At 32.2% G+C, this 24704-nt stretch overlaps 1 long non-coding RNA gene across 1 annotated transcript in view; it reads right to left on the bottom strand.

Annotated features, from left to right (window-relative positions):
• Positions 1-1559: 1559 nt before the first annotated feature.
• The window catches only part of LOC127736576 (uncharacterized), a 417821-nt gene continuing 394676 nt past the window's right edge, over positions 1560-24704 (bottom strand). The window contains exon 4 of the long non-coding RNA XR_007999052.1: positions 1560-1751. This is a non-coding gene — a long non-coding RNA (uncharacterized LOC127736576). The remainder of the gene's footprint in view (positions 1752-24704) is intronic.

The following is a 24704-nucleotide window of genomic DNA, read 5'->3' as shown; positions in this document are numbered from 1 at the left end:
TTTTTTTTTTTTTTTTTTTTTTTTAATTCTGTATAATTTTATTTGAAATGTACATTTGTTAGAGATACATAAAGTACCGGTACCTTATCCCGGTCTCGTTGACGTTAGTATATAGCATTTCATAAGGTTAGTACTTGTTAGTACACAACATACAATTTTGCTAATAAATAATGTATAACAGGATAAAAAGAAATTACTATGATATATTATAAATCTTAGTTAAGAAGATAAATTAATTTTTTCTGCAACCAAATTGTAGAAGTTTTTATATTTGCCTTGTTTATTTGTCAATATTTCGTAATGTTGGAAAAGTTCACCTTTAAAAATTTCAAACACATTAATTTGTTTTGTTTTCTGCTCGGATATGTAATACACTTTATATATAGTAAAAAGTACGATTGTTAGAAAATCGTTGATATTGTAATAATTTGTATCGTTTATCTTATATCCATACAAAAGTGATGCCAGTGATATTATATGATGTCCTATTTTAAGTTTGTCTAGTATTAGTTTTATTTGATCCCAAAATGATTTTAGATATTTGCATGTCAGAAAGTAATGATCATAATCTTCAATGACATTACATATATTACATAGAGGAGTTTTAGTTATTTTCCAAGAGAAAAGTAATTGTTTGGTTGGTAAAATGTAATGTAGAAATTTCCATCTTAACATTCTCAATTTATTATCTTGGATATAGTTAAAGATGAAGTACAACATTTGTTCTCTTTTCCTTGTATTGTTATCTAAATTTAGAATTCTGTCCCATTTTTGAAATCCTATTGCTTTCTCATAATATCTATTTAAAAGCGAGATGTAGATATCTTTCGAGGAAAATATTTTTATTGGTACCATTTTTCCTTCTCCATCTTTGAATTTAAATTCGGAGTCGGTAGCAACTTTTGTTTTGATTGACTCTTCTTTTATGAGCTCTTGTAACCACTGTTTTGGTATTGCTTTCATCAATTTAGAATATTCCGAAAACCAATTAGCATGGCAAGATAGTTTATCCAAAATCTTATTTTGATTAATTTTTCCTTTATCATCAATTATGTCATTTACAAATAAAATTTTGCTGTTTATCCAATTTTTGAAAATAAGACATTTACCATTTAATTTGATATGCTTATTGCCCCATATTAGTTGCTGTCTGATATGCTTATATGTTAGTCGATTTGATTCTTTTTCAGATTTTGAGTTTATCCATGATATAATTATTTTTAAGTAAAATTCTGGAACAATTTCTTTTAGTTTATTGATTAGATTAATATTGTTAAAGTCCATTTTAAATATAAGGAATTCTTGTCCAAACTTGTCTAAGTAAAATTTTGGTAAGACTTTCCAATTGGGTGATGAGTCTTCATTATCAATGAGTCTTTTTACCCAATTAATATTTATGGATTCTATATATTTATCTATGTCTATCATTTTAAGTCCGCCGGCAAGATAATTTTTGCTTATTATAGCTCTTTTAATTTTTTTAACATATTTCTTATTGGCCCATAAATCATGTTAAAATGTCTTATTTTGAATTATGATATTTGATATTTTACTTGATGCTTATTATGAGGTCTTTCCACTTTTCTGTGGAAAGACCTATTGATTTTCTTCTGATTATTATTAGGTCTTTCACTTTTCTTTGGAAAGACCTATTGGTTTTCTTCTGATTATTAGGTCTTTCCACTTTTCTGTGGAAAGACCTATTGGTTTTCTTCTGATTATTAGGTCTTTCCACTTTTCTGTGGAAAGACCTATTGTATTTGTTCTGATTATTATTAGGTCTTTCCACTTTTCTGTGGAAAGACCTATTGTATTTGTTCTGATTAATTTTATTAGGTCTTTCCACTTTTCTGTGGAAAGACCTATTGTATTTGTTCTGATTATTATTATTATTAGGTCTTTCCACTTTTCTGTGGAAAGACCTATTGTTTTTCTTCTGATTATTAGGTCTTTCCACTTTTCGGTGGAAAGACCTATTGTATTTGTTCTGATTAATATTATTATTATTATTATTAGGTCTTTCCACTTTTCTGTGGAAAGACCTATTGGTTTTCTTCTGATTTTTTTTTTGTTCTTCCGCCAAATTTTGTTCTTGCGATAAATATTTGTTTAGCAAGATGTCGCTTAGATGTTTCATATATGATATCGAACAGTTTATGCGCCTTTGAAATTGACCCTGCTTAACCGAATACTTTTCTTTGTAGGAGTTATCTCCCCGAACACTGTTTTCCTTGTGCATGCATCTCCTCCGTAACCGTAAAAGAAAGCGACAAATTTATTTTACCAAATTGATCGTTATATCCTCAGGATGTTTTGTCCAATTTTGACCGAAGCGATACGTAAACTCCATATGAGAGTTATTTCCCCTTCTGTATTTGACATAAGGGATATATAAATGTATAGCATGAATGGTAAGTGATAGAGACCTAAGGTATATTGATTTGAGTTCCTTGGTCCATTTAAATAAAATTGAGGCCAAGGTCAAAGGTCAAGGTCATATTCTAAATTTTGACTTTTCCTTGTTATTTGATCTCCTCTGTCACTTTTAAAGATACAAATTAAAGAACAAGTGCAAAATGTTTTTCTAATTGTGATTAAGATATGAAACATTTGGTCTGAAACAATCAAATGACATCTTATGGGAGTTATTGTCCCTGAAATGATTCAATTTAAGGTTAATTGATTATTACTCCAACTTGGTACATGATAAAGCCATAAGATCTTTTGCAAAATGTTGGGTGACATATGACCTTGAAAAGCCAAAAAATGTCAACCGGAAGTGACCTTGAGTGAACCGGAAGTATTCATTTTTGCACTTATTTCATGTAGAAGTACATAGAAACCATATATTTTTTGAATGGTCATACATTAATCTATCATTTGAGACCGGAAGTGATATTTTATAAACCGGAAGTAGCATATTATCTCCATTATTACAGGCATAAGTATATATAAACCATATATTTTTGGAATCAGTGTAAATAAAGCTATCATATGAGACCGAAAGTGACATTTTCTAAACCGGAAGTAGCCAATTATCTCCCTTTTTACAGGCAAATTTATATATAAACCATATATTTTTGGAATCAGTGTAAATAAATCTATCATTTGAGACCGGAAGTGACATTTTCTAAACCGGAAGTAGCCAATTATCTCCCTTTTTACAGGCGAAAGTATATATAAACCATATATTTTTTGAATCAGTGTAAATAAAGCTATCATATGAGACCGGAAGTGACATTTTCTAAACCGGAAGTTGACAATTATCTCCATTATTTCAGGCAAAAGTCTATAGAAACCATATGTTTATTGAATCAGTATGAAGAAACCTATGATTGGACACCAATAGTAGCTTTGAGTAAACCAGAACTAGCTTCTCATCAATTCTTTAGAAAATTGATGTGGAAAGACCTTCAATTGTTCTTTGAACAATTGGTTTTTAATTTTTTTTTTCTTCCGCCAAATTATCTTCTTGCGATAAATATTTGTTTCGCTGTATGTCGCTAAGATATTTCTCATATTGTATCGTATAGTTTATGCGCTTTTAAATTTCACCCTGCTAAGCCGAACAATTATCTTTGTAAGAGTTATCTCCCTATTCACTGTTTATCAAGTGTGTGCATCTCCTTCGTAACAAAAAAAGATATCGACAAAATTCTTTTTCTAAATTGTTCGTTACATCCTCAAAAATTTTTTGCTAATTTGGATCGTTGCGATTCGATGAAATTTTATAGGAGTTATCTACCTTTATGAAATAAATTTGTCGTTTTGTTTTTGTTACTCATAAACTGTAAGCCGTATAAACCTATAGTCTTTTTATTTGAGGTCCTTGGATCCTAACTTCGAAAATGAGGTCAAGGGTGAAGGTTAAGGTCATGTTCTGAATTTTTTCTTTTGCTTGTTTTTGCATTTTCTCCGATATTTTTAATCTTATATATTAAAGAACAAGTGCAAAATGTTTGTTATATTGTGATGAAGATATGATACATTTGGTCTGAGACAATCCAGCGACATCTTATTGGAGTTATATCCCCTGAAATGTTTTATTTTAAGGTAAATTGATTATTACTTCATATTGGTACATGATAAAGCCATAAGATCTTTTGCAAAATGTTGGGTGACATATGACCTTGAAAAATGTCAACCGGAAGTGACCTTGAGTAAACCGGAAGTATTCATTTTTGCACTTATTTCATGTAGAAGTACATAGAAACCATATTTTTTTTGAATGGTCATACATTAATCTATCATTTGAGACCGGAAGTGATATTTTATAAACCGGAAGTAGCATATTATCTCCCTTATTACAGGCATAAGTAAATATAAATCATATATTTTTGGAATCAGTGCAAATAAAGCTATCATATGAGACCAAAAGTGACATTTTCTAAACCGGAAGTAGCCAATTATCTCCCTTTTTACAGGCAAAAGTATATATAAACCATATATTTTTGGAATCAGTGTAAATAAATCTATCATATGAGACCAGAAGTTTCATTTTCTAAACCGGAAGTAGACAATTATCTCCCTTTTTAAAGGCAAAAGTATATATAAACCATATATTTTTGGAGTCAGTGTAAATAAAGCTATCATATGAGACTGGAAGTGACATTTTCTAAACCGGAAGTTGACAATTATTTCCCTTATTTCAGGCAAAAGTCTATAGAAACCATATGTTTATTGAATCAGTATGAAGAAACCTATGATTGGACGCCAATAGTCGCTTTGAGTAAACCAGAATTAGCTTCTCATCAATTATTTAGAAAATTGATGTGGAAAGACCTTCAATTGTTCTTTGAACAATTGGTTTTTAATTATTATTAGGTCTTTCCACTTTTCTGTGGAAAGACCTATTGGTTTTCTTCCTCCTAATTTTGTTCTTGCAATAAATATTTGTTTCGCAATGTGTCGCTTAGATATTTGGTATATGATATCGAACAGTTTATGTGCCTTTGAAATTGACCCTGCGTAACCAAATAATTTTCTTTGTAGGAGTTATCTCCCCGAACACTGTTTTCCTTGTGCACGCATCTCCTCCGTAACCGTAAAAGAAAGCGACAAATTTATTTTACCAAATTGCTCGTTATATCCTCAGGATGTTTTGTCCAATTTTGACCGAAGCGATACGTAAACTCCATATGAGAGTTATTTCCCCTTCTGTATTTGACATAAGGGATATATAAATGTATAGCATAAATGGTAAGTGATAGAGACCTAAGGTATATTGATTTGAGTTGCTTGGTTCATTTAAATGAAATTGAGGCCAAGGTCAAAGGTCAAGGTCATATTCTAAATTTGGACTTTTCCTTGTTATTTCATCTCCTCTGTCACTTTTAAAATTACAAATTAAAGAACTTGTGCAAAATGTTTGCTTAATTGTGATTAAGATATGATACATTTGGTCTGAAACAATCCAATGATATCTTATAGGAGTTATTGTCCCTGAAATGATTCAATTTAAGGTTAATTGATTATTACTCCAACTTGGTACATGATAAAGCCATAGGGTTTTTTGCCAACTGTTGGTTGACATATGACCTTAAAAAAAGTAAACCAAGAGTGATCTTGAGTGAACCGGAAGTAGTATTTTTTGCACTTATTTCATGGAAAAGTACCTAGAAACCATATATTTTTTGAATAGTCATACATTAATCTATCATTTGAGAATGGAAGTGATATTTTATAAACCGGATGTAGCATATTATATCCCTTATTACAGGCATAAGTATATATAAACCATATATTTTTGGAATCAGTGTAAATTAAGCTATCATATGAGACCAAAAGTGACATTTTCTAAACCGGAAGTAGTCAATTATCTCCCTTTTTACAGGCAAAAGTATATATAAACTATATATTTTTGGAATCAGTGTAAATAAATCGATCATATGAGACCGGAAGTGACATTTTTTAAACCGGAAGTAGTCAATTATCTTCCTTTTTACAGGCAAAAGTATATATAAACCATATAATTTTGGAATCAGTGTAAATAAAGCTATCATATGAGACCGGAAGTGACATTTTCTAAACAGAAAGTAGTCAATTATCTCCCTTTTTAAAGGCAAAAGTATATTTAAACCATATATTTTTGGAATCAGTGTAAATAAATCTATCATATGAGACCGGAAGTGACATTTTCTAAACCAGAAGTAGTCAATTATCTCTTTTTACAGGCAAAAGTATATATAAACCATATATTTTTGGAATCAGTGTAAATAAAGCTATCATATGAGACCGGAAGTGACATTTTCTAAACCGGAAGTTGACAATTATCTCACTTATTTCAGGCAAAAGTCTATAGAAACCATATGTTTATTGAATCAGTATGAAGAAACCTATGATTGGACGCCAATAGTAGCTTTGAGTAAGCCAGAATAAGGTCCTCATCAATTATTTAGAAAATTGATGTGGAAAGACCTTCAATTGTTCTTTGAACAATTGGTTTTTAATTATTATTTTTTTTTTTCCGCCAAATTTTGAAATTTTTGTTTCGCAATATTTCGCTTAGATATTTCTCATATTGTATCGCACAGTTTATGCGTTTTTAAATTTCATCCTGCTAAGACGAACACTTTTCCTTGTAAGAGTCATCTCCCTATTCACTGTTTATCAAGTGTGTGCATCTCCTTCGTAAAAAAAAAAGATATCGACAAAATTATTTTCCAAATTGTTCGTTACATCCTCAGGAATTTTTGGCTAATTTGGATCGAAGCGATTCGATGAAATTTTATAGGAGTTATCTACCTTTACAAAATTAATTTGTCGGTATTATTTTTTAACTTATAAACCTTAAACCATATAACCCTGGAACTTTTTTATTTGAGGTCCCTAGGTCCTAACTTAGAAAATAAGGTCAAGGTCAAAGGTCAAGGTCAAGTTCTCAATTTTGACTTTTGCTTATTTTTGCATTTTCTCAAAAACTTCTAAAGGTATATATAAAAGAACAAGTGCAAAATGTTTGCTTTATTGTAATGAAGATATGTTACATTTGGTCTGAAACAATCCAATGTCATCTTATAGGAGTTACTGTCCTGAAATGTTTAATTATAAGGTTAATTGATTATTACTTCAACTTGTTTCATTATAAAGCCATGACCTTTTACAAAAGGTTGGGTGACATATGACCTGGAAAAATGACAACCGGAAGTGACCTTGAGAAAACCGGAAGTAGCAATTTTTGCACTTTTTTCATGGAAAAGTACTCAGTATCCATATTTTTTATAATATAGATTCATTAACTTCTCACTAATGATCACGAGTGACTTACGATCAACCGGAAGTGGCCAATTATCTCCTGTTTTACAGGCTAAAGTATAAAGAAACTATATATTTTTGGAATCAGTTCGAAAAAAGTTATCATATGAGACCGGAAGTGACATTTACTTCACCGGAAGTAATTAATTATCTTCCTTATTTCACTCAAAAGTAAATAAAAACCACTAATTTATCGTATCAGTATGAGGAAACTTATGATTGGATGCAAATTTTAACTATAAGTAAACAGGAACTAGCTTGTTTTCAATAACTTTGAAAATTGATGTGGATAGACCTTCAATTGTTCTCTGAACAATTGGTTTTTAATTATTATTATTATTATTTTTTTTACCGCCAAACTTTCATAAATATTTGTTTCGCAGTATGTCGCTTAGATATTTCTTATATTGTATCGTACAGTGTATGCGCTTGCTAAGCCAAATAATTTTCTTTGAAAGAGTTATCTCCCTTTTCACTTTTTATCAAGTGTGTGCATCTCGTTTGTAACAAAAAAAGTTATCGACAAAATTCTTTTTCTAAATTGTTCGTTACATCCTTAGGAATTTTTGGCTAATTTGGATCGTTAACCGTATAACCCTGGAATCTTTTTATTTGAGGCCCTAGATTAGAAAATAAAGTCAAGATCAAAGGTCAAGGTCAAGTTCTCAATTTTGACTTTTCCTTGTTTTTGCATTTTCTTCAAAACATTTAAAGATATATATGAAAGAACAAGTGCAAAATGTTTGCTTTGTTGTAATGAAGATATGGTACATTTGGTTTGAAACAATCTAATGGCATCTTATAGGAGTTAATGCCACTGAAATGTCTAATTATAAGGTTAATTGATTACTACTTCAACTTAATTCATTATAAAGCCATATGACCTTTTACAAAAGGTTTGGTGACATATGACCTTGAAAAATGTCAACCGGAAGTAACATTGAGAAAAACGGAAGTAGCCTTTTTTCACTTTTTTCATGGAAAAGTACTCAGAATCCATATATTCTGTAATATAAATACATAAACTTATCACTAAAGACCAGAAGTGACTTTCGATAAACCGGAAGTGCCTAATTATCTCCTGTTTTACATGCAAAAGTATATAGAAACTATATATTTTTGGAATCAAAGTAAAAGAAGCTATCAAATGACACCGGAAGTGATGTTAACTTCACCGGAGGTAGCACATTATCTCCCTTATTTCACTCAAAAGTATATAGAAACCATTCATTTATCGCATCAGTTTGAAGAAACTTATGATTGGATACCAATTTTAACTTTGAGTAAACCGGAACAAGCTTCTTTCCAATAACTTTGAAAATTGATGTGGAAAGACCTTCAATTGTTCTCTGAACAATTGCTTTTTAATTATTTTTTTTTTCGCCAAATTTTGTTCTTGCGATAAATATTTGTTTTGCAATATGTCGCTTAGATATTTCTTACATTGTATCGTACAGTGTATGCGCTTTTTAATTTCACCTTGCTTAGCCAAACCATTTTCTTTGTAAGAGTTATCTCCCTATTCACTGTTTATCAAGTGTGTGCATCTCCTTTGTAACAAAAAAAGTTATTGACAAAATTCTTTTTCTAAATTGTTCGTTACATCCTTAGGAATTTTTGGCTAATTTGGATCGAAGCGATTCGATGAAATTTTATAGGAGTTATCTACCTTTACCAAATAAATTTGTCGGTATGTATTTTTAACTCATAAACCGTTAACCGTATAACCCTAGAATGTTTTTATTTGAGACCCCTAGGTCCTAACTTAGAAAATGAAGTCAAGGTCAAAGGTCAAGGTCAAGTTCTGAATTTTGATATTTCCTTGTTTTTGCATTTTCTCCAACACTTTTAAATATATCTATAAAAGAACAAGTGCAAAATGTTTGCTTAATTGTAATGAAGATATGTTAAATTTGGTCTGAAACAATCTAATAGCATCAAATAAGAGTTAGTGCCCCTGAAATGTCTAATTCTAAGGTTAATTGATTATTACTTCAACATGGTTCATTATAAAGCCTTATGACCTTTTACAAAAGGTTGGGTGACATATGACCTTGAAAAATGACAACCGGAAGTGACCTTGAAAAAACCGGAAGTAGCCATTTTTGCACTTTTTTTCATGGAAAAGTACTTGAAATCCATATATTTTTGGAATGAGTGTAAATAAAGCTGTCATAAGAGACCAGAAGTGACATTTTCTAAACCGGATGTTGGCAATTATCTCCCTTTTTTCAGGCAAAAGTATATAGAAACCATATATTTATTGAATCAGTATGAAGAAACCTATGATTGGACGCCAATAGTAACTTTGAGTAAACCAGAAGTAGATTCTTATCAATTATTTAGAAAATTGATGTGGAAAGACCTTCAATTGTTCTTTGAACAATTGGTTTTTAATTATTATTTTTTTTTCCGCCAAATTTGTTCTTGCGATATATTTTTGTTTCACAATATGTCGCTTAGATATTTCTCATATGGTATCGTATAGTTTATGCGCTTTTAAATTTCACCCTGCGAAGCCGAACAGTTTTCTTTGTAAGAGTTATCTCCCTATTCACTCTTTTTCATGTGTGTGCATCTCCTTCGTAATAAAAAAAGATATTGACAAAATTCTTTTTCTAAATTGTTCGTTGTCCTAACCTAGAAAATGAGGTCAAGGTCAAAGGTCAAGATCATGTTCTAAATTTTGACTTTTCCTTGTTTTTGCATTTTCTCTGACACTTTTTAAGATATATATGAAAGAACTAGTGCAAATGTGTGCCTCATTGTGATGAAGATATGATACATTGGTCTGAAACAATCTAATGGCATCTTATAGGAGTTAATGCCCCTGAAATGTCTTAATATAAGATTAATTGATTATTACTTCAACTTGGTTCATTATATATTCATATGACCTTTAAAAAAGGTTGGGTGACATATGACCTTGAAAAATGTCAACCGGAAGTGACCTTGAGAAAACCGGAAGTAGCTATTTTTGTACTTTTTTCATGGAAAAATCCTTGGAATCCATATATTTTGTAATATAAATACATAAACTTATCACTAAAGACCAGAAGTGACTTTCGATAAACCGGAAGTGGCCAATTATCTCCTGTTTTACAGTCAAAAGTATGTAGGAACTATATATTTTTTGAATCATTGTGAAAGAAGCTATCATATGAGACCGGAAGTGACATTTACTTCACCGGAAGTAGGACATTATCTTCCTTATTTAACTCAAAAATATATAAAATCCATTTATTTATCACATCACTATAAAGATACTTATGATTGGATACCAATTTTAACTTTGAGTATACCGGAAATAGCTTCTTTTCAATTACTTTGAAAATTGATATGGAAAGACCTTCAATTGTTCTCTGAACAATTGGTTTTTAATTATTATTATTTTTTTCTTCCGCCAAATATTGTTTTTGCGATAAATGTTTGTTTTGCAATATGTGGCTTTGATATTTCTTATGTTGTATGGTACAGTGTATGTGCTTTTAAATTTCACCCTTCTAAGCCGAACAATTTCCTTAGTAAGAGTTATCTCCCAATTCAGTGTTGATCATGTGTATGCATCTCCTTCGTAACACAAAAAGATAACGACAAAATTTTTTTTCTAAATTGTTTGTTACATCCTCAGGAATTTTTGGCTAATTTTGATTGAAGCGATCCAGTGAGATCTTATAGGAGTTATCTGCCTTTACCAAATAAATTTGTCGTTTTGTTTTTGTAATTCCTAAACCGTAAGCCGTATCAAAAAAATTTGACCAAAATGTTAGTCGTGACATGATATATAACTGGAAAATTTTTGTCGAAATGGCATGTGTCATTGTTTTACAGGTTCCATGCAACTGAAACGATACTTTGCAGCTATCATGATGTATACATGCACCTTATCTTAATTAATCAACCAAGGTCCACCATCCTCCACACAGCCGTCCCCCCCCCTCCCCCCTTTTTTTTGGAGGAATCCCATTTCGCCTTGAAGTTCTGTCCTCTACATTTTACTGTAAAAATGCAATCCTTCTTATGTACGAACTTCTTAAAAAGAAATTCATCCCTGCAAAAATCTGCTCCAATTCATGTATTTTCTGAAATTAATCGACAAACGTTTGGTTAACAGCATAATTTTTGCCGTTAGGCGCGGTCCGCTTGATTGGGAAATTAAATTCAATGACGGAGAAATGGCTCCCAAGTTCGAAAATATTACTGAAATCCTACAATCAAAATTCTAAACATGGATTAAAATACAAATTTGTGCTTCAGTAAACATGTGTACGTAAAATGCATGCATGATCGGACATCAAGGACCTGTAAATAATAAAACCAATAGTGATCGTGTTACTCTGATCAATACACATGTGTTCTGTTCAACGGTCTCCCTTGAAAAGATACTCCAGACATATAAATTCGAGGGTCACGTGACTTCACAACGCCATCTCGCGCGCGGACCTAAATTTAGAATACAACATTTCATATCCAAATAAGGAAAATGAAACTTCCAAGATAAAATTTACTCCGTTTTACTACAAATTCAAAGAAAATGTATACACAACAAATAGATGAAAAAAGGAAGTCCGAGATAACATAGAAACTAGAGAAAATTTATAAACGAATGATGCTAGGATCAATTTTTGATGAGGACATCTCAGGCGTCCGTTTGGCTGTGCGGGATGTATAAGTACGCAGTCACGTTCGGTCAGAATATAGGCGTTATTTAAGTTAGCTGCGTCGCACAGAGAAGCTAAGTGCCATGCAATCAATCAATCAATCAATCAATCAATCGACCAACAAACCAACCAACTAATCACTCATGCAGGTGTCTGGTCCATGTGTTTAATAAAGGATGAGGGATCATCTTTTGTTTTTTAGCATGTTCCTACAGTCTAGGTCCAATGTGTTTTTTGACAGACCAACCAACCAACCAACCAACCAATCAACTTAACAACCAACCAACCAACCAACCCATTCATCGTTCGATCAATCAATCAATTATGTTTTAGAGGGGAAAGACCGCCGCTAACAATTGTTTACAAAACAATGATTTATATTTATTAGGTCTTTCCACTTTTCTGAAGAAAGACCTTTTGGTTTTCTTCTGATTATTAGGTCTTTCCACCTGTCCATGGAAAGACCTTTTGCTTTTGTTCTGATTATTAGGTGTTTCCACTTTTCTGTGGAAAGACCTATTGTATTTGTTCTGATTATTATTAGGTCTTTCAACTTTTCTTTCGAAAGACCTATTGTATTTGTTCTGATTATTATTATTAGGTCTTTCCACTTTTTGGTGGAAAGACCTATTGTATTTGTTCTGATTATTATTATTATTTTTTTTTTTCTTCTGCCAAATTTTGTTCTTGCGATAAATGTTTGTTTCGCAATATGTCGCTTAGATATTTCTCATATTGTATCGTATAGTTTATGCGCTTTTAAATTTCACCCTGCTAAGCCGAACCATTTTCTTTGTAAGAGTTATCTCCCTATTCACTGTTTATCAAGTGTGTGCATCTCCTTCGTAACAAAAAAAGATATCGACAAAATTCTTTTTCTAAATTGTTCGTTACATCCTCAGGAATGTTTGGCTAATTTGGATCGAAGCGATTCGATGAAATTTTATAGGAGTTATCTACCTTTATGAAATAAATTTGTCGTTATGTTTTTGTTACTCATAAACTGTAAGCCGTATAAACCTATAGTCTTTTTATTTGAGGTCCTTGGATCCTAACTTCGAAAATGAGGTCAAGGTCAAAGGTCAAGGTCATGTTCTGAATTTTGTCTTTTGCTTGTTTTTGCATTTTCTCCGATATTTTTAATGGTCTGAGACAATCCAGCGACATCTTATTGGAGTTATTGCCCCTGAAATGTTTTATTTTAAGGTAAATTGATTATTACTTCATATTGGTACATGATAAAGCCATAAGATCTTTTGCAAAATGTTGGGTGACATATGACCTTGAAAAATGTCAACCGGAAGTGACCTTGAATGAACTGGAAGTATTCATTTTTGCACTTATTTCATGTAGAAGTACATAGAAACCATATTTTTTTTGAATGGTCATACATTAATCTATCATTTGAGACCGGAAGTGATATTTTATAAACCGGAAGTAGCATATTATCTCCATTATTACAGGCACAAGTATATATAAACCATATATTTTTGGAATCAGTGTAAATAAAGCTATCATATGAGACCAAAAGGAACATTTTCTAAACCGGAAGTAGCCAATTATCTCCCTTTTTACAGGCAAAAGTATATATAAACCATATGTTTTTGGAATCAGTGTAAATAAATCTATCATATGAGACCGGAAATGACATTTTCTAGACTAGAAGTAGCAAAATATCTCCCTTTTTACAGGCAAAAGTATATATAAACCATATATTTTTGGAATCAGTGTAAATAAAGCTATCATATGAGACCGGAAGTGACATTTTCTAAACCGGAAGTTGACAATTATCTCCCTCATTTCAGGCAAAAGTCAATAGAAACCATATGTTTATTGAATCAGTATGAAGAAACCTATGATTGGACGCCAATAGTAGCTTTGAGTAAACCAGAATTAGCTTCTCATCAATTATTTAGAAAATTGATGTGGAAAGACCTTCAATTGTTCTTTGAACAATTGGTTTTTAATTATTATTATTATTATTATTTTTTTTTTCTTCCGCCAAATTTTGTTCTTGCGATAGATATTTGTTTCGCAATATGTCGCTTAGATATTTCTCATATTGTATCGTATAGTTTATGCGCTTTTGAATTTCACCCTGCTAAGACGAACAATTTTATTTGTATGAGTTATCTCCCTATTCACTGTTTATCAAGTGTGTGCATCTCCTTCGTAACAAAAAAAGATATCGACAAAATTCTTTTTCTAAATTGTTCGTTACATCCTCAGGAATTTTTGGCTAATTTGGATCGAAGCGATTCGATGAATTTTTATAGGAGTTATCTACCTTTACCAAAAAAATTTGTCGGTGTGTTTTTTTAACTCATAAACCTTTAACCGTATAACTTTGGAATCTTTTTATTTGAGGCCCGTAGGTCCTAACTTAGAAAATGAAGTCAAGGTCAAAGGTCAAGGTCAAGTTCTCAATTTTGACTTTTCCTTGTTTTTGCATTTTCTCCAACACTTTTAAAGATATAGATGAAAGAACAAGTGCAAAATGTTTGCTTTATTATAATGAAGATATGTTACATTTGGTTTGAAACAATCTAAAGGCATCTTATAGGAGTTAGTGCCCCTGAAATGTCTAATCATAAGGTTAATTGATCATTACTTCAACTTGGTTCATTATAAATCCATATGACTTTAAATAAAAGGTTGGGTGACATATGACCTTGAAAAATGACAACCGGAAGTGACCTTTCGAAAACCGGAGGTAACCATTTTTGCAATTTTTTTCATGGAAAAGTACTCGGAATCCATATATTTTGTAATTTAAATTCGTTAACTTATCACCAAAGACTAGAAGTGTTTTTCGATAAACCGGAAGTAGCCAATTATCTCCTGGTTTACAGGCAAAAGTATATAGAAACTATATATTTTTGGAATCAGTGTGAAAGAAGCTATCATATGAGATCGGAAGTGATATTTACTTCACCTGAATTAGCACATCATCTCCCTTATTTCACGCAAAAGTATATAGAAACCACTTATTTATCGCATCAGTATGAAGAAACTTATGATTGGATGCCAATTTTAACTTTGATTAAACAGGAACTAGCTTCTTTTCAATAACTTTAAAAATTAATGTGGAAAGACCTTCAATTGTTCTCTAAACAATTGGTTTTTAATTATTATTATTATTATTATTTTTTTTTTTTCTTCCGCCAAATTCTGTTCTTGCGATAAATATTTGTTTCGCAATATGTCGCTTAGATATTTCTTACATTGTATCGTACAGTATATGCGCTTTTAAATTTCACCCTGCTCAGTCGAACAATTTTCTTTGAAAGAGTTATCTCCCTATTCACTGTTGATCAAGTGTGTGCATCTCCTTTGTAACAAAAAAAGATATCGACAAAATTCTTTTTTCTAAATTGTTCGTTACATCCTCAGGAAATTTTGGCTAATTTGGATGGAAGCGATTGGATGAAATTTTATAGGAGTTAACTACCTTTACCAAATAAACTTGTCGGTATGTTTTTTTAACTCATAAACCGTTAACCGTTTAACCTTAGAATCTTTTTATTTGAGGCTCCTAGGTCCAAACTTAGAAAATGAAGTCAAGTTCAAAGGTCAAGGTCAAGTTCTCAATTTTGATATTTCCTTGTTTTTGCATTTTCTCCAACACTTTTAAAGATATCTATAAAAGAACAAGTGCAAAATGTTTGCTTAATTGTAATGAAGATATATTACATTTGGTCTGAAACAATCTAATGGCATCTAATAGGAGTTAGTGAAATGTCCAATCATAAGGTTGATTATTACTTCAACATGGTTCATTATAAAGCCATATAACCTTTTACAAAAGTTTTGATGACATATGACCTTGAAAAATGACAACCGGAAGTGACCTTGAGAAAACCGGAAGTAGCCATTATTGCACTTTTTCATGGAAAAGAACTTGAAATCCATATATTTTGTAATTTAAATACATCAACTTATCACTAAAGACAAGAAGTGACTTTTGATAAACCAGAAGTGGCCAATTATCTCCTTGTTTACAGGCAAAAGTATATATAAACTATATATTTTTTGAATCAGTGTGAAAGAAGCTATCATATGAGACCGTAATTGACATTTGCTTTCGGAAGTAGCACATTATCTCCCTTATGTCACTCAAAAGTATATAGAAACCTCTTATTTATCGCATCAGTATGAAGAAACTAATGATGGAATGCCAATTTTAACTTTGAGTAAACAGGAATTAGCTTCTTTTCAAGAACTTTGAAAATTGATGTGGAAAGACCTTCAATTGTTCTCTGAACAATTGGTTTTTAATTATTATTATTATTTTTTTTTTCTTCCGCCTTATTTGTTTTCCTTCGCTGTTTGGTTGTTTCGCAATATGTCGCTTAGATATTTGTTATATGATATCGAACAGTTTATACGCTTTTGAAACTGACACCGCTTAACCGATTACTTCTCCATGTCAGAGTTATCTCCTAGAACTAAAACTTCGCAACCGTATAAGAAACCGATAAATTTATTTTACCAAATAGCTCGTTATATCCTTGTTTTGATTAATTTTGACCGAAGCTATCCGGAGACTCCATATGAGAGTTATTGCACCTTATGCACCTTATGCATTTGATATAAGTGATATGCATTTCTTACAGGCAAACCATAAGTGATAGGGTCTTTTCATTTGAGGTCCTTGGTCCAAAAAAAGAAAATAAGGTCAAGGTAAAAGGTCAAGGTCATATTTTAAATTTTGATTTTGGCTTGTTATCACTTATTTTCAGAAATTGTATAAGATATAGACAAAGTATTTTTACAGAATTGTTAGTTGCGATATGTTGTAACACGTAAATTTTAGTTGAAAGGGTACGTCAACATTTTATAAGAGTTTTCGCCCCTCGTATATTTAATATTATGCGTATATTGATATAGCTCATTAACAATATATAATAAAGACCTAGGGTCTTTTGATTTCAGGTCCTTGATTTATGACCTTGAAATTGAGGTCAAGGTCATAGGTAAATTTGACGTTCCAGATTTTGACCTTTGCTTTAAATTAACATTTAGACATCATAAACCCTTAGGACATTATGCATTAGGTTACAAGACATATGACCTTAAAAAATCAAACCGGAAGTGACAATGTGTAAACCGGAAGTGGCTATTTTTTGTACTTATTTCATGTAAAAGTATAGAGAACAGTATATGTTTGAAAGCAGTGTCAAATTAACTATCAAATAATACCGGAAATGACATTCCCCAGACCGGAAGTAACAAATTACCCCCCTTATTTAAAAAAAATGTATAGAAACCATATATTTTTAAAATCAGCAAACAATGAGATATCATTTGACACTGGAACTGACTTTTTAAACCGAATTTTAATATTTTCATATCACAAAATATATCGTTAGGGGTGGAAAGACCTTCAATTGTTCTTATTTCAGGCAAAAGTATATAGAAACCACATATTTATTGAATCAGTATGAAGAAACCTATACTTTCACGCAATTAATAACTTTGAGTAAACCAGGAGTAGCTTCCTATCAATTATTTAGAAAATTGATGTGGAAAAACCTTCAATTGTTCTTTGAACAATTGGTTTTTAATTTTTTTTTCCTTCTTCCGCCACTTTTATTTCTTGCGTATAAATTTTGTTTCGCAAGATGTCGCTTAGATGTTTGGTATATGATATCGAACAGTTTATGCGCCTTTGAAATTGACCCTGCTTAACCGAATACTTGTCTTTGTAGGAGTTATCTCCCCGAACACTGTTTTCCTTGTGAGTGCATCTCCTCCTTAACCGTAAAAAGAAAGTGACAATTTTTTTTTAGCAAATTGCTCGTTTACTTATATCCTCAAGATGTTTTGTCCAATTTTGACAGAAGCGATACGAAAACTCCATATGAGAGTTATTTCCCCGTCCGCATTTGACATAAGGGATATACAAATGTATAGCATGTATTGTAAGGGATAGAGACCTAAGGTATATCGATTTGAGGTCCTTGGTTCAGTTAAATGAAATTGAGGCCAAGGTCATAGGTTGAGGTCATATTCTAAATTTTGACTTTTCCTTGTTATTTGATCTCCTCTGTCACTTTTAAAGATATATATTAAAGAACTAGCGCATAATGTTTGGCTAATTGTGATTAAGATATGATACATTTTGTCGGAAACAATCCAATGACATCTTATAGGAGTTATTGTCCCTGAAATGATGCAGTTTCAGGTTAATTGATTATTACTCAAACTTGGTACATGATAATGCCATAGGGTCTTTTGCAAACTGCTGGTTGACATATGACCTTGAAAAATACCAAACGGAAGAAACCTTGAGTAAACCGGAAGTAGCCTTTGTTGCACTTATTTCATGGAAAAGTACCTAGAAACTATATATTTTTTAAATATGCATACATAAACCTATCATTTGAGACCGGAAGTGGCCTTCACTAAACCGGAAGTACCTACTATCTCCCTTATCACAGGCAAAAGTATATAGAAACCATATACTTTTGAAATCAGTGTAAATAAAGCTATCATGTGAGACCGGAAGTGACATTTTTAAACCGGAAGTTGACAATTATCTCCCTTATTTCAGGCAAAAATATATAGCAACATTTATTTATTGAATCAGTATGAAGAAACCTATGCTTGGACGCCAATAGTAACTTTGAGTAAACCGGAAGTAGCTTCTCATTAATAATTTAGAAAATTGATGTGGAAAGACCTCCAATTGTTCTCTGAACATTTGGTTTTTAATTTGTATATATTTTGCATATACTTTTATACTGGTCAGTGTTTGAATCTAAAGCTAAAATTGTCGAAAAGAAACTGCATTTCTCAATATATGGCAAATATTTAAAACTATAAATGGGCGTATTGCGTTTCCGCTAATTTTTCAAAGTCCAATACAACGTTTCCGGAAACTTAAAGTATACGTTTCCAGAATTTGTATTTATTACTTTTCCGGAAATTTACCTGGTAGTAAATTATAAATATTTGAATATATGTTAGATAAATATTTATTTTATATTTTTATACAAAAAAGGTTCTGATCTTATTCATTTCATGCTGCTACAATCAGTTGTTGTAGGTTTCTTTTAGGACAAAGTTGGAGGCGTAAAATTCAGTCGATAGGTCTTAGTGCCAATGACAAGGACAAAGATTCGGATTTTGGAAAATGGCTGACACATTTCTTTGGTTTGGCTTACTTGCCAAACAATAAGATTGAAGAATTCTTTGTAGAATTAATAGCAGATGCTCCATCTGACGATAAATGCATGAAGTTTGCAGATTACATATTGGAATTTTATATAGATGGCAGTTCGAGATTTCCATCAACCATTTGGGCATCACCTCCTGACCCCGAGGAAAAGAGAACAACGAATGGTGCCGCCGAGTCTTTTCATGCCCACTTGAACGAGCAGTTTTACATTTTTGTCTTTGTCGATGTGCTACTAAAACTGCAAACAACATCATACATAAAGATGAGAACTTTATCTATTAAAGCACCCGTTCGAAAATATGAAAAGGAGAAGATGGACTTCCTAGTTGAACAAAACACAAAACTTGTAAACGGCGAATGTACTACTGTGGTAGTCCCTAATTATTTTCTCGGAAAAGTAATAATTTATTTTTTCCGGAATCGTTACTTTTTTCCCGGAAAAGTAGACTTTTTTCTCGGAAACGTCATTTTTTTCCCGAAAAAGTAATGCCAATTTCCGGAAACGTAAAACGCCGCTATAAATTAGTTATATTTCAAACATTAAACTTCTGTCTTTGTATGTTATATATATAATTAGTTAATCGAACAAATGTTGTGTTTTCAGAACGTTGAAAGGTGTGAGGTAACCTTTTTAAACCCTCTTCGTTGTTCATTAAAACACACTAGCGTACCGTCAAGCGACACTTAACACCATACAGTGGCTAAACCAATGAACGAAAAGAAAAGAAAATTCACATTCAGGTCGAGAAAATAAATAGATACTGATCAAAAAGTATTTCTAAACAAAAACGTACGTTTTAAAGAATTAATTTGTTAAACTGTGCTATTAGAAACATACATGCATAGACACGATGGTTAGGTTGCACTTTGTAAATACATCTGTTTCACAAACCACGCCTCTTTTGGTGAGATATGTAATATTCATGAATATTTTGTTTTGTGTACCTACTGGTTCCCGGATATTGTCTCTATGTTTCATCTCATAGAGACATAACTTGGGAATGTTACCAGTATAAATACACATGGATAGTGGCTAAAATCTGAGGAAGGCCCATAGTGAAGGGAGGGGAAATACAGAATGTTAGTATAAGTTTATACTTGTAGAAGTTCGAGGCATATAAATGTTGAAAATATGCCGCAGAGCCCTATATTTTGACCTTTGTAGTGCATATGAACTTTCCTTCTAGGATATATTTTTTTACGAAACTTCATATCAAAAGTGGCACAGTTTTTGCCATAAAAGGAGTTCCTATGGGAAATTGAATTGTCTATATTTTCAGAAGTGCAAACTGTAATGTTTATTATTTACAGAGATAATTGCATTAGAAGCTTGTGAAACTGAAATTTAAAAAATGCTAATCTTTGCTGCATATTGATGAAAAAAATTGGAAAAAAACCTGAACATATAGAATGTAAAGATCTTTCAGGTCAAAATATTTTTGAGTGTTCCACATAGTCCTTAGCATGTTACGCTTTCCTAAAATATACCTATTTTCACGTTCTAAGTTAAGCATCAACAAAACGACAACCTCTGAACAACAGGTTCCCGACCTAGGACAGGTGCAAACAAATGCAGCGGGTTTAAACGTTTTAACAGGCGCCAACCTTCACCCTAACCCGAAACAATAGTGTAACATTACAACATAGAAAGACACACTATCAAATATGAATTGAAATGGCTTAACTTGATCAAAAGACATATTAACAAAATTCGAACTTGATCTGTAACTTGTCATGATAAAACTATATACCAATTATCAAATCAATATCTTCAAGCATGACGAAGAAAAGTGAGAAAAACTGATTATTTGGGTAAATTTTCTAAGTCCAAGGACCATAACTCTGCACAAAATCATTAGACCAGAACAAAATTCGAACTTGATCTGTAACTTGTCATGATAAAACAATATACACCAAATATCAAATCAATGTCTTCAAGCACGAAGAAAAAAAGTCTGGAAAACTGATTTGCCGGACTGACGGAAGGACAGACAGACAGACAGATAGACAGGGTGCAAACCCAAAGTTCCCTTCGACTTTGTCGGTAGGGGACTAAAACATGTACATCTGGACCGTTACCGACATGCAACGTCGTTCTAAGAAGGATAAAATGATTTTCACGAGATTTAACAAACAAATGGACGAAAATGTAAAGGATGAACTAATACGCGTCCTACATTATGTGACGAAAATTGATATCCTCTTTGAAGTTGAAAATGTGCATCGTTTTGGAAGGTAATTATAGCCAAGTTCATATAGTATTCCGACGTAAAAGTGGTCAAGAAAACATAAAAAGTTGAAGCAACAGTGAACACGCTGAAATGTCTCGCCTGTCTTACTTATCATTGAATTTATGTTGAAAGTCTGTAACATGAAGGCTTTACTACAAGTATCACATAAATTTAACATTATCAATGTTCTTTAATGAAGAGGTCATGGCCAGATAAACCAGGCCAGACAGACATGTACACCTTACAGACATTTCATACACTAAATATAGTAGATCTGTTGCTTATAGTACTTGAAAAACAGACCAAAACACAAAAACTTAACATTGACCAATGAACAATGAAACTGAGGTCAAGGTATAAATATACAGCTTTACACAAATAGTTTGCGCCGCCGCCGGATATTAATATCTATGTCTCGCACATTGCGACTTTCGTCGCAGTTGAGGCAAAAACAACGTTTGGTGTATATCTAATCATGAATGAGGAGATAAGTGCTTATTCGCAATAAGATAATACGTAAATGATGAACAAGTGAAAAATCCTGATGTATATGAGTCGGAGAGTATGCCTGAAAATTCCCGTAAATCAACGACAAGTCCTCCTCATAAGCGCCCAATTGGTTCATTATACTCCAGAGAGACGACACGTCTGATTACATTGAAGAACATTATAACGGTTAAAATGAAGGTGTGAATAACTCACATTTAATATCAGTGTACCCTCTCAACCAAAATGTATGTGTTACGAAATATCGCAATTAACAATTTAGTAAAAATATGTTGTCGATATCTTTTAGCAAAAATCAAAATTTAGAATATGACCTTGACCTTTGACCTTGACCTAATTTTCCTTTTTTTTTTTACCAAAGACCTCAAATCAAAAGACCTCTATCACTTATGGTTTACCAGTTAGAAATGCAATTCACTTATATCAAATGCAAAAGGGGAAATAACTCTCATATGGAGTCTCCGGATATCTTCGGTCCAAATGATCATCCTAATCCTGAAGATGTAATGAGCAATTTGGTAAAATATATTTGTCGTAATGTTTTACGGTTGCGAAGGAGTAGAGGACACAAGAAAAACAGTGTTCTGGAAGATAACTCTCACAAGAAAAAGTATTCGGTTAAACAGGGTCAGTTTTAAAAGCGTTTAAACTGTTCGATATCATATAGAAAAAATATAAGCGACATCTTGTGAAACAATAATACTGCGCAAGAAAAAAAATTAAGCGGAGGAAAAAAAAATTTAAAAACTAATTGTTCAGAGAACAATTGAAGGTCTTTCCACTTCTAAAGATTTATTTTGATATGAAAATATTAAAATTAGTTTTAAAATGCCATTTCCAGTGTCAAATGATAGATAATTGTTTGCTGATTCCAAAAATATATGGTTTCTATACAGTTTTGTTTGAAATAAGGGAGGTAATTTGATACTTCCGGTCTGAAAAATGTCATTTCCAGTATAATAGTTTATTTGAAACCGCTTTCAAAAAAATATTGTTCTATATACTTTTACATGATATAAGTACAAAAAATAGCCACTTCCGGTTTACACAAGGTCACTTCCGGTTTGCTTTTTCCAAGTCATACGGCTTGTAACCTAATGCACAAAGTCCTATGGGTTTATGATGTATGAATATGAATTTAAAGCAAAGGTCAAAATCTAGAAAGTCAAATTAACCTTTGACCTTGACCTCTATTTCAAGGTCATAAACCAAGGACCTCAAATCGAAAAACACTGGATCTGTATTATATATGGTTAATGAGTTATATCATCATACCCGTAATTTTAAATATTATAGGGGAGAAAACTCTAATTTAATGTCAGCGTACCCTTTCAACCAAAATGTATGTGTTACGACATGTCGCAACTAACAATTTAGTAAAAATATGTTGTTGATATCTTATATGGTTTTTGAAAAGAAGTGAAAATACGCCAAAATCAAAATTTAGAATATGACCTTGACCTTTGACCTTGACCTTATTTTTTTTTTGGACCAAGGACCTCAAGTCAAAAGACCCTAGGTCTCTATCACTTATGGTTTACCAGTTAGAAATGCATATCATTTATATCAAATGCATAAGGGAAAATAACTCTAGGAACACGCGTAAAAGGAATTGATAGCCTAGTTCCCGTGTTTAAACACTTGAGACCTAGCCTCTAGTAACACGCGAAAAAGGAATTGATAGCTTAGTTCCCGTGTTTGAACACATGAGACTTAGCCTCTAGGAACATGAGAAAAAAGGAATTGATTGACTAGTTCCCGTGTTTAAACACTTGGGACCTAGCCTCTAGGAACACGCGGAAAGGGAATTGATAGCCTAGTTCCCGTGTTTAAACACTTGGGACCTAGTCTCTAGGAACACGCGAAAAAGGAATTGATAGCTTAGTTCCCGTGTTTAAACACATGCGACCTAGCCTCTAGGAACATGCAAAAAAGGAATTGATAGCTTAGTTCCCGTGTTTGAACACATGAGACTTAGCCTCTAGGAACATGAGAAAAAAAGGAATTGATTGACTAGTTCCCGTGTTTAAACACTTGGGACCTAGCCTCTAGGAACACGCGAAAAAGGAATTGATAGCTTAGTTCCCGTGTTTAAACACTTGGGACCTAGCCTCTAGGAACATGCGAAAAAGGAATTGATAGACTTGTTCCCGAGTTTGAACACTTGAGTACACAAGTATTCCCCATTCCAAACAAAAGGACAAATTGAAAGAGTTGGTATTACTTTGTTTCATTAAAAAGAATGGCGAACGTAGATACAAGTATCTTGTCTTGGGGAGGGATAAATCCTACTTTGTAAAGAATCACTCTGATTCAAACAAAAAATTCTCTGAAACTGACATTATCAAGTTGCTTGATTTCTTGATTGACAACATATTTGTTACGTTTGGAGGACGTGTTTTTCAACAGATTGTCGGAATTCCAATGGGAACCAATTGTGCCCCTCTTCTTGCCGACTTGTTTCTTTATTATTATGAGGCTGACTTCATACAGGAACTTCTTAGGAAGAAAGATAAGAAGTTAGCAATATCCTTTAACTTTACGTTCCGCTATATAGATGATGTTCTCTCATTAAATAATACAACATTTGGTGACTATGTTGAACGAATCTATCCCATCGAACTAGAGATAAAGGATACTACAGATACAGTTAAGTCTGCCTCATATCTTGACTTACATCTAGAAATTGACAATGAGGGTCGGTTGAAAACAAAACTTTACGACAAAAGAGATGATTTCAGCTTCCCAATTGTGAACTTTCCATTTCTATGTAGCAACATTCCAGCAGCGCCTGTATACGGAGTATATATCTCCCAATTGATACGATATTCCCGGACTTGTTTTCCTATCATGATTTCCTTGATAGAG

This window comes from Mytilus californianus, unplaced genomic scaffold (genome assembly GCF_021869535.1).
Source record: "Mytilus californianus isolate M0D057914Y unplaced genomic scaffold, xbMytCali1.0.p SCAF_33, whole genome shotgun sequence".
Taxonomy (NCBI): domain Eukaryota; kingdom Metazoa; phylum Mollusca; class Bivalvia; order Mytilida; family Mytilidae; genus Mytilus; species Mytilus californianus.
Note: the sequence above shows the minus strand (reverse complement) of the source record. Positions and strands in the feature narration are given on the sequence as shown.